Consider the following 7,356-nt stretch of genomic DNA (forward strand, 5'->3'; position numbering starts at 1 on the left):
TGGTTGACGATGACAATGGCAACTTTCCATGAATCTTGATCTCTGTTGATTGATTGGTGGAACCAAAAGATGAGAGCACAACTTCTTATGAGTGGTTTTGGCTTCTCATACCATCATCACAAACTTATTATAGATATTAACAAGTCATTTCATTTGTGCAGTAGTTGCATGGTCAATATTATCTTATGTTTTGGAGGGATTAATCATGAACTCCTTTCTATTTTTTACGAGAAGATACATTTTCTGCTACCTATACAAGACTTCATTTCAATCCTAAAGGTATGGGCTCTTAAGGATGACCTAGTAAATATCCAAAGGAACCATTTTGCATATTATCTCGTCAATGTATTTCTCAATAATTACGAATTTGAAGGTACACTATTTGATAATTTTCAATTCAACATCTTTCTGCATCCAATCAAGAAAGTAAGGATGTAGATGAGGCTTGATCTACAACCCTAGTTTCTGAATCAAACATTTAGAGATGATCTTCTGGCTTCTAGTATTTATAATAGCCTTAATGATGCTTTGCTGCACTAGGATCTTTAAGTGGAACCCCTCTTCTTTTATTTTCTTTTCTTGTTCTAGATCGATCACTACAAAAAAAAAAAGGTCTTTACTAGCATAAAAAAGAGCCGCCGAACGTAAGAAAACATGCTGCTAATACCTTCATCGACACTTTTATCAAATGTCGATTTAATGTCACCAATAATTATGTCATTGACTCCTCATTGACGCTTTCATATAGGTCACTAAAAATGCACCTTTTTAAAAATATTTTTTTGATATTTATCGGCATTTTCTAAATGCTGAAGCAAAATGCCACACAAAGGAATGGTAAAAGAGAATGTACCAAATAGCGGCACGTGTAAATGCTAGGGAATGTTAATCAGTGGCATTCCAAAGTGCTTGTGATATATTATTAAGCAAGGACACGTTTATGAATGCTGCTAGAAGTCTCTTTAAAGCAGTATTTTTTAATATGTACCAACATTGCTAAAAATTCCGCATATTCCTTTAGTAGTTAAAAAAAAAGACAAAAGAAACATAAAAAAGGACATGTAGTAAATAGTGATGCTTCAAAATGCCATTGCCGATTAATTAGTGGCAATGCCAAGTGCTGATAAACAAATGTATACGATGATGGTCATCTTCAAAGATAGGTTTATCGACGCTTTTAAATACCGATGATACCTTTATAGTTTAATTTTTCGAATACTTTTGTAGCATTTTCATATGCTAAGGATAATTATTTTGAATGATTGAATAATGTTGTTTTATTCATCCTGTATAGAACCTGTTTGAAAAATCTGCTATGGTTATTAATATATTATATAACAATGCATCCTGAAATAAGAATTATGAAATTGAAAGTCTAGCTAAATCCATCCGTACGAACAATAATTATTTTAATGATGCTTTTTGGAAACTTCAATAGTATCCCACAAAACTAAATTGAAAATGTGAATTGCAGTCTAAAAGCAAAAGCACAAACACTCCACAAAAGTAATAAACTAAAAGTACTTGTTACAATTTATTACAAATTGTGTACAAAAGATATGAAAAAGAAAAACTAAAGTCCAAAGCAATTCATCCTATGCCTAAGTAGGCGCCACCTGCAAAACAAAAGCAAATCAAGTATTTAGCTATGATCATATATATATATATATATATATATATATATATATATATATATATATATATATATATATATATATATATATATATATGTGTATACAAAAATAAATAATAATTTAAAAATACATATTAATTAATTTATTATAAAAGTCGAAGGCTATGCAATATTTGCTCTAATAGCATCTGCAATTCTTCTATAACATTCATCCGGCCTTATATCTCCCACTTTTACCATCTCAACATGTATCTCCCAAAATTGAGCTCCAGGTGCATTCTTTTCCTCAACTTTATTTGGGTCCTTACAAGAGCTCATAGTGCTACCTCAAGATGAGGTATTTTGGAACTCTTTATTACAACTCTGTTTCCTTCCCACAAATAAAAATTTATATGTAATAATATAAAAATCAGTAAAAAAGCTTGGGTAATCGGTTTTCAAGATAAATCATATAAAGTAAGATCCATTTACCTTAAGGGACGATGTATGATGTAACTTTGTCTTTTTTTAATTATATATAATAGATAAAACAAATGAATTATTGCAAGTTGAAAGATAACACCTGACGACTTGATTTTATTTTATTTTTACTTTTCAGCCCACTCTAAAGCCTAATTCGAATAAAAACACACATTACAAACAACATGGATACAAGAGTAGAAGTAACTATCAGATACAGAACAATTTATGCGGTGCCAGTGAAAATTGTGTTTTGCCGTGCCATTGCACTCCGATTCCTATTATCAACTGCACTGTGCCGATGCAAAATGTGCCATGTCATTGCATTCCTATTCCCGTCCCTATTAGAAGCTAGTGTGCATCTAGATTGGACAGCTACATATGCATCTAAAATACTAAAATTGATTTATTCAAGTTTTGTTGAACTCTACCAAATTAACAAAACTTGGCACGAACTCTGCTCAAACAACTCATGAATGTTTGGGCTGCAAATTATTTGAATACTTGAGAAGTTACCAAAAGATGTCTGCTATAATATATATGCTGCTATAATATATACGTCTGCTATTAATTGTAACATTTATATGAATTAGAAATACAGATAAGGAATAACAAGTTTTTCAGTGGCAGTTTCAAATAAAACAGAGGCAGGAATTACAAATTTTTGTGGCCTGAGCGATCTCCGAAAGAGCAGATCCATGTGGACCTCAAGGCTCATCACTAGTTGCATCAAGAAACTAAATTTTGTAATGCTGATAAATCAATATAAAGAAAGAAATAAACAGGACAAAATAGAGAGTCCAACACCTACAGGTATAAATGTTAGCAGTCACTTGTATGAATATCAACTTCTTCTCAAATTTCAAGTTCCGCGACAACAATACGATTCATGACCTATGCTACCAACTCGTTCATCAAAACTGAAGATTGAGGAGAAGAGAGTTGGCTGGATATCTAAGAATTAACCAAGTAAAAGTGAAAAGAACAACTGTGTTTTTCTCTTTCTTTGTGCAGTCATTTTCAGGGAACTATAGTGTTGCAATATCAAGAAAAAAAAAAAAATCTTTCAGCTCTGTTCTCCAAGATGAGGACTAAATATTTTTCTTTTACGTAATCAAACTTTTTGAGGGAGTAAGATAGGATGAAATAAGTACTCGAAGGATGCTCACACGCACAAAAAAAAAAAAAAAAAAAAATCTTTCCAATATGCATATTAAAGATGTTTATATTAAACTCGAAAATAAATTCTTCCATCTGAATGATGTTAGATCATTAATTTCGACAAAAAATTATAAACTACCAAAAAAGTTTAAATCAGCAGCATTTTATATATATGCCATTAAAACAATGACGTTGTATTATTAAATTGTTGTAGTGGATGGTATGTAATTGATTTGAGCACAATGAAAATTGACGATGAATTAGCATCTCTCTCTTTTTCAAATTTGTTATATAGTCTATAGATCCCTTTCTCTTTGTTTTAGGTTTCTAAATGAAGGGATAGGGTATAGGAACCCTTAATTTGATCCCCTAAATGATCGGACCACCATCAAAGCCCAAAGATCTAGCATATGAGGGCGCATGTAGGAGTAGGAATTTTGTTTTCTAGATGCCTAGCTACTATGCACCTACTTAGTAGGTGTAAGGTGAGTGTTGCCCCTTTCCATATAGAGAAGTACGGGCTCAGACCTTTATGTATAGGGCTAGAGGAGGAGACCAACTTTTGAGCTTCTCCCTATAGTATCCTAAAGCCTTATCTAAGCTTCTTTTTTTTTTTCCTTTTTTTTTTGGTGCTGCTATGGTGGGCGGATTATACCAGACGAGTATGGATACACCCAATAAAATCAAAAAACAAAATACCTTGGAGTGCCAGAGGCAACTCCTCATCTTCAGCCCACAAGGTACTTCCCGAGTGACTGACTATATGAGTAGCCATCCAGTCTGCAACCTCATTAGCTTCATAGAAAACATGCTTGGCCTGGAAGGCCCCTCCATCCCTCATTATTACCTAGATATCTTGAAGCAAAGGGTGGACACAACCATTACCTTTTGGAACCCCCTGGATCCAGCTGATGTTCATGGCCGAGTCTCCCTTTAGGACAATGGAACTGGCCCGTCAAACACAGCGGACGTGATGAAGGCCCGCCCAAGCGGCCCTCATCTCTGCATCCGGAACCGATATGTTAAAGAGTTGACTGCCCCTGCAGCCACGACTCTGATAGACGGGTCCTGAATAATAAAACCTGCGTTGCCCCTCGTACCTCTGTCTAAGGCAGACCCATCAAAGTTGATCTTGAGAAAACTCTGGGGTGGAGGCTCCCAAGTGAAAAACATGTTGGAAACCCGCCCATGCCGCTGATATTTCAAAAATTTTTCAGATGGCAGCGGAATCGGCATGCACGGGTTCGACGTTCATCGCATGAACGTTGTTTCGAGACCTTTTGTAATTAGGTAAGAATTAAAACTTTTAAAACTAATAGGAAGATCAAATCTTCACCTTGCGCGGGTAGATGATCACCGCAAATCTGAATTCGTGGTTTTGGAAGAGGGTTCGTTTGAAGCCGTTCAAACGTCCGGCCTCTACGGGTATCCACACGAAGCAGGATCCGATCCAAGCTCTCTATCTCACCGGGGTGCTAGCTCCCTTGCAGAGATAGCTTTTGATGGCTGATCTCCTCTCTTTCAATCAACCCTTGATTGTGCTTGAGAGGAGGAAGAAGAAGGATGAAGAAGAGGAAGAAGATGAGCCCCTACGCAGCCTTCTTCTGTTCCTTGCGTTGGATGAAGGAAGGGAAGGGGAGGAAGCCGCCAACGCTTGGAGATCTTCTTCCCTTTGCTTGCGGCTGAACCAAGAGGAGATAGATGGAGGTGGCCACGGCTTGAAGAGGAGAAAAGCCTCTACAAGGGCGCCGGCCCTAGTCCTCCTTTAATAAGGATGAAGGGCTCCTACTAGTTAGGAGCCCTTGACTACTTTCCAAGAGGGGGCGCCGGCCCCCTCTCTCTTCATGTCGCACCTAATCAAGTGGAGAGGGGCTGATGCCCCTCTTACTTGGTTAGCCTAATCCTCTTCCAAAGAGGATTAGGTCCCTCTTTCATGGTTTAATCCTAATCTAATTAGGATTAGCCAAATTGGGTTCAATCTATGCTAGTCCTAATTCAATTAGGACTTGAATGTACCATGACTCAATTGAACCCTTCAATCCTAATCCAATTAGGAGTCATGTTGATTCATTAGATTATTAATTAATTTAGACTTGAGGAATCCTAATCCAATTAGGATGTATTTAATTTTAGTCCTAATCCAATTGGGACTCTATTTGAATCCGAAGTCCTAATCCAATTAGGATTTCTAGGAATCCTACTCCAAGTAGGAATCCAATTCAAAATTCCTAATCTCATTAGGATTGTAGGAATCCTATTCCAAATAGGAATCCCTGTCCTACTCCAACTAGGATTCCCAGTCCTAATCCAATTAGGACTCTAGGAATCCTACCCGAAGTAGGATTTGTGTTTAAGTCCAATTAATTAATTTCCTTTATTCCTTCTTCAACTTCATATCAATCAAATTGATTACTCGTGATTCATAATCACTTTTCAACCATCGGATCGGTCAATACTTCTAGTGTGTGTGACCCCATAGGTTCTATTCTGACTGGTAGTGAGATATATTGTGATCTCTATCTCAATATCATTGAAAACTCCTTTCAATGGGTTGGAACGATTCCAACTCAACTCGTTAGGGTTTATCGATCATCAAGATAATCCCTATGAGTCCCACCATCCACCAGTGACACCTAGCAGCATGTAGTGGCTACCCAGCAGAATGGAATGATGAACCTCTAGGTGCAGTTAACATGTGATACAGTCCTACTATCGTGGATCCCTACAGGACGGAGGTCATGGACAACTCGTCAAACCCCATCGTCTGTCATATGTCAAGATTTATTCGACTTGAGTTCGATAGTGGAAAACTCTTTTTCCACTTTACTGCCCTGGCCAAGGTCTTAGAACTCAGTCTAACAAATCACATAGGATCACTCCTCTTCTATCAAGGTCGATAGATTTCTTATAGGTGCATACCCTACTCCTACAGTGAACCTATTGCAGCCAATCTACACTGCATGGATCCATATGGCTAGAGACCATGTATGTGTGCAGTCAAACTACAATAACCTCACTGTGAGTAGCCGAAGCACCGCAGGTCAAAGGACCAGTCACACTACTGCAACATCAAGCAAGTCACTGACGAGTGGATAGACATCCAAGTGACTTCTTGTCTTGGTCACACTCAGTACCCTTGTTCTCTAACAAGCACCTGCACTATCACTTCAGTGTCCCTACACTGTGGACTCAAGTCTCGTCCATCCAGAAGGAAAGTGATCTGTGCACTGATCGGATCGATCACCGTCCTCGTGATGATCCATTGATCAGGAGCATTTAGAAATTAATCACCAATGATACATTGCTCAAATTCTCAACTCTTGAGAATATGTATCATCATCTTATTAATTTCTTGGACGATTCATAGACACATAAACAATATGAATGAAAAGATGCCTTTTATTTATTCAATAATAAATAGTCAAGTACAAAATTATGTCCCTAGAATCAACAATGTGTCAGCCAATTTGGCTTCTAGGGCATACATCTAACAATCTCCCACTTGCACTAAAGCCAATTGGTCATATATCTTAGGCCCATCTTCTCAAAGTGGGCTTCAGTCTTTTGCTGACTCAGCTGCTTAGTGAACGGATCTGCCACGTTATCCGCGGAGTCTACTCTCTGCACCTCTACATCATAGTCGCGTATGAAATGGAAGCGCCGCTCTATGTGCTTGGATTTCTGATGAGACCATGGCTCCATAGCTAGTGTTATGGTGCCAATGTTATCGCAGTAAAGTGTTATGGCATCTAATGACATTACACCTAACTCTGCAATTAACTTTTAATCAGAAGGTTTCCACTACACCCTTAGATACGGCTTAACATTCAGCTTCTAAGGTAGAATCTATAATGATCGGTTGTTTGGAACTCTTCCAATTTACTGAACCACAAATGCACATATTCTGATGTAGACTTTCTATCATCAATATGTGTGCATCCTTCTACCTTCAACTCTGATCTTCTCCCAAAGACCAAGAACATGTCTTTAGTTCTTTTCAAGTACTTAAGACTGTTCTTTCACAGCTATCCAGTGCTTCTTGCCTGGATCTGACTGATATCTGCTTGTGACACTCACAGCAAGAGCTATATCAGGTTGTGTAC

Source organism: Phoenix dactylifera, unplaced genomic scaffold (assembly GCF_009389715.1).
Source record: "Phoenix dactylifera cultivar Barhee BC4 unplaced genomic scaffold, palm_55x_up_171113_PBpolish2nd_filt_p 000100F, whole genome shotgun sequence".
Classification (NCBI taxonomy): domain Eukaryota; kingdom Viridiplantae; phylum Streptophyta; class Magnoliopsida; order Arecales; family Arecaceae; genus Phoenix; species Phoenix dactylifera.